Here is a 10262-nt window from a genome sequence, read left to right on the forward strand (position 1 = left end):
CACACATCCATCTGCAGCACATAGCTGAAACTACACTGTATAAACGGATAGGTCAGCTGCACTGTCAAAACAATTACATCTATGGAGGAAGCACCCCCCCAACCTAACCCCCCCCCCTCCCTCCCTGATCCTCCCAACCCTCCCCCCGTCAATCCTAGTCCAGATTTCCACCAGAATGATTGTCCATTGAGGCATTTCTCTAACAAAGGAGTACAAAAGAAGTACAAACAGTATAAAGAAAAGAAAAGAGAAAAAGAAAAGTGAGTGAGAAGATAAAGTGTGATAGTAGAGATATTTGGGGAGGGGGGGGGGGGGGGGTCCACTGCCTCACTCTAATACTAGTATTCTAGTCATCCGCATTGAGTGGTACTTGTCAGCTCTAATAGTAATTTAAGAATGGGTCCCAGATCTTCCTAAAGTTTTGCAAAAAGCCTGTAAGGATGAAACAGTTCCATTAAGTTTCAGAAAATGATTAGTGTCTCCGATCCAGCTTCTTGACCGATTTGGTTTTGGAGAAAATGTTTGTAACTGGATGAAATTATTAGATGAAGAACCATATGCAGAAATAACTACTAACAACAATCTATCCATGCCAATTAAAATCAACAGAAGATGCAGACAGGGAACCCATTAAGCCCTCTGCTATTTACGATGGCAATTGAGCCCTTAGCAATTGCACTAAGAAACCACACTACGGGGCCCTTAGGTGGCGTGGCGTAGGGTTAAGCGCTGACCATGTAACCGCAGGGTCCCCGGTTCGATTCCGGCCGGGGACATATCCTGCATGTCATCCCTCCTCTCTCTCTCACCCATCCTTCCTGTCTAAATCTTCACTGTATCTGTCAAATAAAATAAAAACATGAGTGGGACTGCCCCACTCAGATTTAAAAAAAAAAAAAAAAAAAAAAAACAGTTGCAGGCATACAGTACCAGTCAAAAGTTTGGACACACTTCCCCCCGAGGAAGATAACCCACCCAATCATGTTGGTCACTTCAAGTCAGTTGACAGCTTTACATATTTAGGAATACAAATGACTCACAGGGTTGAAGAAGAGGTACAAACTACAAAATACCCCTGTTGTAACTTCTATTTGCGAGTCAATTGATAGATGGTCATCGACTAAGGACACTATTCACACATGTTATATGGAAAAATAGACGCCCCAGACTTTGTCTGTCCCTTCTGTATTTACCTTATGACAGGGGTGGCCTACGATGCCCAAACATGCTGTGGTATTATTGGGCAACTCAAGTCAGAACTATGAGGTTTTACTATTCGACAGAGAATTCACCAGCATGGAAAGACATTGAATGTAAGTCTATAGGGCTCCAGCTTCTGACATACATACACTAATAGTCCGAAAAACCTTAAAAATAAAAACATCGAACCCTATAGTGAGAAACATGATTTCTGTATGGTATGAGATACAAAAATACTTTGTACAGGAAACACCTGTTCTTTCTCGATTTAGTCCAATTTGGGGTAAAAAATTACTGTGCGCCAGGTAGGGCTGACAGGGCTTTAAATGATGGGCTGACAAAGGAATAATACATATGAATGACATCTTCCATTCAGAGGATGATCACATTGAAACATTTGATATAAATTAAATAATAATATTAAATACATTTAACCCCAACATTCCAGGTACAATTTCTTACCTTTTAGTTTTTTTTACTTTTTCCCATTGTATATGGGAATGTCCAAGAATATAGGAATTCTGGGAAGAACATGTAGTAATAGTGCAGGACATTTTGTCAATTCAATTTACTGTTGAGCCTATGCTTTTTATTCTTGGCATCTACCCAGAGGGACACAGTATAAAACGCAGTCAACAGATCTTTATGTGCCTTTTACAGGCCAAGAGATCAATACCATTTCTAAATTCTAAATTCACTAACGTGGAAAAACACCGGTAAACCAAGTATTGTACAGTGGTTTAGGGAGATGTCTCTGTTTCTACCATTAGAAAAAATGTCATACACACTCAAAGACAGGCAGGAATGATTTCAAAATATATGGGGCCCATTCATAGAATATCTGAGGGACAAGGATGTATTGCAGTTGTTGGAATCTGGGGAAGAACAGATTCCCCAGATTCTGTTCTTCCCCAGAATACTGTATATGTATATATGTGTGTAGGTATATAGCTGCGCAATTATTACCTCTCCATCACAGAAACAGGATTTAAACCAATCTGTTTGTTTTGGAACATTTCAATAGTCTTAGGCTCACATCAATGTATGTATCATCTATCAGCTATCAGCTGTCATCGATCAGCTATCTCCAGTGTACACATAACATGTGACAGCTATATATTCAACACCTCACTGGCTGATTGTTGTTTTTTATTATATTGCTGTATGTGTCTTTATGTCTTATGCACCAACCACACCAAGTCAATGTCCTGTATGTGTGAATATACTTGGCAATAAAAAGTTCTGTATATATGGTATATGATCTGTATACAGTAAGGTTGGACACACTCCCCCATTCAATTTAATGGGAATGTGTCCAAACTTTTGACTGGTACGTACTTAACTGGTACTTGCTAAAAAGCATCAACAAATCACTCAATACGTTGAATTGAGTCCTTGTTAATGCAAGGATAACAGTTAATGTAATTTTGGAATCAATATCTTTGTTTTTATAGGGTCTCTGATTTGCATAGAAGTCAATTACACACTGTGTGGATCCGGTTGTCATTATAAATTGAGCAAATGGAGAGGAGCAAAACTGCTCAGAAATGCGACCCTGAGGCCTGGGGAGGCTGGTGGAGAGTATGAATATGTATATATTTTTAAATATTTGTTTGTTTTCAAAATAAACTACTAATTTCTAAATATAGCCGCAGGCGGCAATTATGAACGCAAGGGTTAACCTCAAATTCCCTATACATCTCTGCTATGGCACTGTCTCAAAGCACATTAGGTCAGAGCTGCCAAGTCTCACGCTTTGGCCTACTTTGCAACTTTACAGTTTTGGTAACTGTTTTTTGTTTCTCTACTGTAACATAACCAGGTACATTAATCATATTTTGGGGGGAGGGACCCCCAATTGTTGTATTTGTATTGTAAATTGTAATTAATAATAATAATTATTATTACAATACAAATACAACAATTGGGGGTCCCTCCCAAAAAAATCACAAGATCAACCACCATGGCCTCATTCTGACCCAGGAAAAACCCTGGTATGTCCTGTATAACATGATAGCCATCTATGAGCAATGCACTGTATATACGATGATGACCAAGGGTCTTTCTGCTGCTGACCAAGGGGCTGAGTCCTGTTGATGGGGCCCAATTTCCTTTTAGACTCTGTAGGCTACTGTATTTTTTAGATTGATTAGACTAACAATGACTGACATTGTTGCAGCCCCATGCATATGTCATAATTTATGGTACAAACAAACTTTGCAGGGACCGGTACAAGCATACTACGGAACAATTTTTGTGTAAAAAAAAGTGTTATTTAAGGCAGGAAATGCAGAATATTGAGTGGCATATTTATATTATATATATATATATATATATATATATATATTAAAGCCTCATTTGAATATTTCAATAATGATGGTGCTGATTAATTTGCATGTACCGTAGTGTGGTGAGTGGGAACTATCATTCTCAAACTTGTCCGGTTCATACTTCTCATGTACAAAGTGTTATGTTGATAGGAGAAAATATTTTGTGAAGTGTATTTTCAGTACTGGCAGTCTTGTTCATCTTGAGGAGGCACATCTGCCAGTGTTGATTTGGTCTCAAGAGGAAACTGTTCACAACTTACAGCCTTTCAAAGTTGAAAAATGCATTGCTATAGCTCCCCCTTCTGGAATTCTGGTGTCTTAAATTGTTGTGAGGATGGAGACTGGGGTCAATGGTCTATGTGCCAAAATGCAAAAAAAAAGGGTCATGGCCATTTCTCATGAAAACGGAACAGGGCTGAATTACTAACTGTTACAACATTATGTCACTACAGTACAGCTGTTGAATAGTTGCAGCACTATTTATTTTTACTAGGGCGCGCCCACGCAGTGGACAAGCCCACGGAATGGACATAGCCATGTTGTAACATGTTACAACATGGCTATGTCCATTCCGTGGGCTTGTCCACTGCGTGGGCGCGCCCTAGTAAAAATAAATAGTGCTGCAACTATTCAACAGCTGTACTGTAGTGACATAATGATTAACTATTTATTGGGTACATACTGTTTATTTTCACACAATTTGTACCAAAAAGTTAGAATCCATGTGTTTGTGTGTGTGTGTGTGTGTGTGTGTGTGTGTGTGTGTGTGTGTGTGTTAGTTTTCTCAGTGCTCTTCAGCAATGACTGGTTGTTAGTAGGTGTTTTTGTGTGCCTATCAGACTCTCCTTTCATGATTCTTCCTAGATATGTGCGTTCTAACACCCAGTATCAGCTTCCCATTCTAAAGACATTGACCCTCTCAATGACTTTTTGGTGACCTAAAACAGCCGGTTGTATTCGGGTCATTAAAAAAATAATTGAGATGATGTCCTGGAAAAGACGTCATAAAAATCACCAAATCAACATGCGATCTGGCCTAGTCTCTGAAAGGCGCCATCACAACGTCTTTAGAACATCTTTGTGCTTGCTGGGAGACCAGGATGAAGTGTTCAGCCTGTGATAGCCCTCAACCACCATGCACATACGTCTCCCTCGGTTGCTTCCTCCATCTGTTGGTCCCCATCTTCTTTATCCTCCCGTGAGGAGACTGACTTGCGGTTCCAATTACAATGCCTACTATGGCTAATGCACATCTGCTCCCTCGCAACCATGGCCTCTCTATGATTGTGTGTAATTCACTTATAGAATGAAACTGATATCTGCGGATGCCCACCAGATGCCCTCCTTCTCATATACTACACTAGCAGCCTCGACGCCTCGTACAGAGCCCGCAAGGCAAGGCAAGTTTATTTGGATAGCACATTTCATACAACAGGGGAAATTCAAAGTGCTTTACATACATACAGCATTAAAAAAGATACATCAAGAGGGGAATAGTAAACAGATTCAAAAATAAAAGTAAAATGATAAGAATATTATATAGAAATGAATAAAAAAGACATGGATGGAAGTGTTAGTGTTTAATCATAACTGTTGCACAAAACATGAAGGTTTTTTAGCGTTCACTGCATGAAAGTAGTTGACTGACTATACAGAAGGTGAGGCTCAGAGGCTCCACAACAATGGTGAGGAGCACCTCTTTCAAATGCAACTCAAGTATACCTACGGGCTTCACATTGGCCTCAGGTCAACCTAGAAAAACAGCTAGTCCTCAATAGAGAGCGGTGGGAAGCTTAGCTGTTGGTCTGGGAGCCTTAAGGCCAATGCACACGGCGTGCGATTTTGTCGCACGACAACATTCGATTCTCAATTCTTTCAATTGGTGTGAATTGAGAATCGAATGTTGTCGTGCGACATGTGCATTGTCTCATTCAAAACAATGGAATCAAATTCGGCGGTGCGACAAAATCGCACACCGTGTGCATTGGCCTTTAGAAGACAGGGATCTCCACTACAAGATGAAGCTCTGCCCACTCTGAGTAAAGAGACAGACTGCCGTGTCTAATGTAGATCAATTAGCATGTTGTGAATGGGTGTCTGTACGTAAGGATTTAATATGGGCTCTAATTGGAGAGAGTACGATTAGTGCTGGACATTTTGGTTACGACTCTGGCCTACACATTTCCTCAAGTGGCAGAGATTCATTCCCCAGGTCTGCCACTTCCTCTCCAATAGAGTACATCCGTCTCATCTGTCTGCTTCTGATCTCTTCCCGATCTGTCTAAATAGAATACATTAAATTCCAATGGAGAAAGGAATTCCATTTTGAGTATAAGGCAATCTGACACATCAACCACAGACACTGAATGCCAGAGCATGGAAAGACTGACAGCATAATGCTCTATTGATCGCTCCTAAAAGCTTTCGTTGTACACTACTCCTTTGTTCTGCTTCTTGTTTATGCTCGCTGTGTTTGACACAGACAGTGGCGTCTTCATGCTAACTGGAATATAACTGATAGCTGGGATTTCCTAACATGGAATGGTAACATTTAAGGTACAATTTTGTAAAGGGTTTATCATTTGTTAATAAATAATTTATAATAATTTATATACAATTATAAGCCATTTACAAACAGTTATAACTCATTAGTTTAGATTCACTTGGTGCATGCCAAAGAGTGAGCTTGCAATCAGAAGAACGTTATTAATGCTTTATAAATATACTTTTAAATGCTTCCTAAAATAACCCTGATATGAAATCTTGCAACATTAATTGTAATTGTTGCATAGTGGTTGCACAATTGAGGAACACCTTGGTGCAACTTTTGCACTTTTCATTATTATTGATCTTGTATGCTCCTTTTTTTATCGTTTTATGATATCTTCGTCTTTTTATTTTATGTATTGATGTCCTTGTCTATTGCATGTTCTTTTTATTTGTTTATGTGTTGTGCTGCTTTTGCTGTGATGTTTTTTTTTTTTTTTTTTAAAGACACCTCGGTGTGATTCTGCACTGTAAAAATCAATAAACTTGATTAAACTTTTTTTTTACTTAAACTTAAACTTTGTTTACTTGTGGAGATGATTCGGCACCAAACCGATTCAACACATCTTTACTTTCATTCTATGAAATGTCCTTGTCAACATGTGCCTCATTTAAACATGTACACCATGCAGGTTCCCAAATTGTATTTATTGATAAATAAATTAATAAGATCAACTACTTACCACTTCTCTGTGTTCACCAATGTGTGGTGATTATTGCTCTGAGCTGGTTTGAGTTCATCAATGAGTAGACAGCATTGGCATTTAGGTCATGTGATTTCTATCCTGGGTACATATGTAGAAAGCCTCTGACCATTTATTAGATTAGATTAGATGTGTCACTTTATTGTCATCGCAGACATACTACACAACGCAATGCAGTTTAGTATCCAACCAAAAGTGCAAATAGTGATATAAGGGCACAACATAAATAGAACAAGAATGGTAGTGATAGGTGACTATGCAATATACAGTTATGTGCAGAGGTAGTAAACATCAGTTTAGTTTAGAGGTATATACAGCTATGGGCTATGTACAGTTATGAGCTATGTACAGTTAGGTAGCTAGTACAGTCAGTGAGGTAGTTTATGTACAGTAACTAATGTGCAGAAGTATACAAGTAGCTATATCAGGAAACATGTGCAATGTGTAATATACAGTATGAGCAAAGGTAGTAATGTAAACATCAGTAGTGCAAAGGTTATAGAGTGATTGAAAGGACATCCCTGAACTAACCAATGCAGACTGGCTGGCTGATTTGGCCTTTGCTGTCGATGTGACTGCTCTCATGAATGAATTGGATACAAAAGTAGGCCTCTTTGCACAAGAGATGGACAGCCTAGTTAAAGCCTTTGTGCAGCAGCAGCTGCTGCTTCTATCTCGCCAAATGTGGAGCAACACACTCATCCACCTTCCCACAATGAAAGAGAGGATTCTCTCAGCTGATCACTGCAAGAGATATAAATCCATGTTGCAGGCCTTGCGTGGTGAGTTTGCAGGACTTGCATGGTGAGTTTGCAGGCCTTGCATGGTGAGTTTGCAGGCCTTGCATGGTGAGTTTGCAGGCCTTACATGGTGAGTTTGCAAGGCGTTTTGAAGATTTCAAAGCAGTGGAAAATGACATGCTCCTGATCTCCTCTCCTTTCACTTGTGATGTGGACAAAGCTCCCAGTCATGTCTAACTGGAACTCATTGACATGCACTCTGATGTCCTGCTGGCAAACCACTTCAAATCAAATTGAGCTGTACCGACAACAAATTCCACCGACCTAGGTCGTGTGGTCATTAAACTATTCATTAATTCATTCATTCATCAGTGTGTTTACCAGCATTCTACTCGTCGCTCAACCTTTCCACAGATAAGGAATCAAGCTCAGAGAATGCTGGTTCTTTTTGGATAAAAATGCATTATGTTAACAGACTTTCTCATTGATGAAATATAAGTCCAGATACAGATCCTCTCTTAGTGATGAACACCTGTCAGCTGTGCCGTGCATAACCAGGAATTCCCCTGACTTCAGTAGTGACTGTAGTGACTTTTAATTACAAATTCATAATAAGGGTTACAGCTATATGAAGCTCAGCTTCTACCCCAGGGCCATTCAGGCCCTGAACACAGCAAAGACCTAGGTTCTGGGCCCTGGACAGTCTGGACGGATTGATGGCAGCTGCTGGATTGAAATCAGGTGTAGTGCTGAGGCACAAATGTGTACATTTCAAGCCTAAAAACTGCAACACTTTAAATGAATGTGCAATAACACTATGTGCAATATGACAACCCTAGGGTACATAAGGTTCAGAGAATAGGAAATGTTAGAATAGGTATAGCATAGCATAGAGTACAGCACAGTGTTTTATTTGTATAGTATAGTATAGTGGATAGTGTACATAGCCTTTATTTATGTAAACCAGCTCCTTTCCCTTCTTTTTCTTTTTTTTCCTAGCACCAGGGGAGCCCCCCCTCCCAAATTTCGTTGTTTGGTACCTGTACTATATCAATGACAATAAAGACCATTCATTCATTCATTCATTCATTCATTCATTCATTCATTCATTCATTCATTCATTCATCATTCATATATTTTCTATAATTCAAACTAACAGTTAATACATGACAGAATTTCCGAGCGTATCCTCCCTGCCTCTCCCTTTGCTCATAGACTCCACCCCTCCCTGCTAGATAAAGCTCTACTTCACAACCTCTGTCACTCACTGGGGCCTGCAAACTTTAGGGAACCATTGTGCAGCTACTGAACCAGAACCAGAACTCTAGAAGCAGAACTCTAGAAGCAGAACTCTAGAAGCAGAACTCTAGAACCAGAACTCTAGAAGCAGAACTCTAGAACCAAGGCTACAATAAAGAAACCATGGAAGGAGGTCCAGCATCCCGCTCCAATGTCCAGTCCTACTTATTATGGTCTATCTTTAATGCTCTTTGTTGCTGTCTGCCTTTGGGGGTTGCAGCTATTGTTTGCTCGTGCAGGGTGAGTTATCCATGGTTACAAATCTTTAAGCAAAATGTGGTTTAAAAAAGCATAATTATGTTCTGATTGATAATTTTGTTTAAAATGCATTACATCTCTTATTATTATGAAATAAGAGACTGATGACCATTTTTGTTTATTAAGGCGAAAAATGCCAATGAAATGGGAGAGACCTCAGTGGCTGAGGCTGCGTCCCGAAGAGCCAAGATCCTCAACGTCGTGGGAATGGTCCTGGGGATCATCTTTATCATTTGTCTTACAGTCGGCGGTACACTATTTTACTAACGATACACTCAACTCACGATTCTGCCGCCATATTGTAAACAAGTCCCATGAAGGCTCCTTGTGCTCTGGAACCACACAATTATGTCCAACTCAACCTGTGAAAATGTGTTGTTACTTTACAGTTAAGAAACTCACATGTAACAAGCTTTATAAACAATATATATATTGTAATCTGTCCGTGGTCTTTATTTTCAATCATTTTAATCATTTAAATACATAACATATTTGATTGTGAAGCAATTCCTATCCACTCCCCCATATTTGGGGGAGAAGTCGGATCTATGTTTAATATAACAGATATAAAGAGCTTACCTTTATCAATAATATTCATCGATGTCGCAAACGATTCATTAGATTCCATTCTAAACGTCCATATCTGTTTTTTTGTCGGCCGGTAAATAGAGTGCGAGTTACAAGCCCTTGTTTAAGCCCAATGCACACAGCGTGCGATTTTGTCGCACGGCAACATTCGATTCTCCATTCACACCACCGAAGTGAGTGGGTGTGAATGGAGAATCGAATGTTGCCGTGCGACAAAATCGCACGCCGTGTGCATTGGGATTTACAGCCACGTCACATAGGAAAACCAAGCATGCTCTGCTCGATTCTATTGGCTCTGACACTTCAAATGAGTGGTCAATCATGAAATCTGACCCATGGGTTCGGGAGAAAATTGACTGCGTAAGCAGAGCTGGTGTGAAAACGAGGCGGGTGCGTAAGAGGGGCGCGCAGAAAACCACGCAGGAGACCCCTGCTGGAGGAAACAGAGTCTAAACAGTTGGATTTGGATGCAATTTATACCTATAGTGATATGTCAATGAAATATAATACATTTTACAGTCTTGATACATGAGAAAGTCTGATACACTGATGGTGCCAAAATGTCTCCAAATGGCACAATTTGGTTGTCCGCCTAA

Source organism: Nansenia antarctica (genome assembly GCF_963989245.1).
Source record: "Nansenia antarctica genome assembly, chromosome: 19".
Classification (NCBI taxonomy): Eukaryota; Metazoa; Chordata; class Actinopteri; order Argentiniformes; family Microstomatidae; genus Nansenia; species Nansenia antarctica.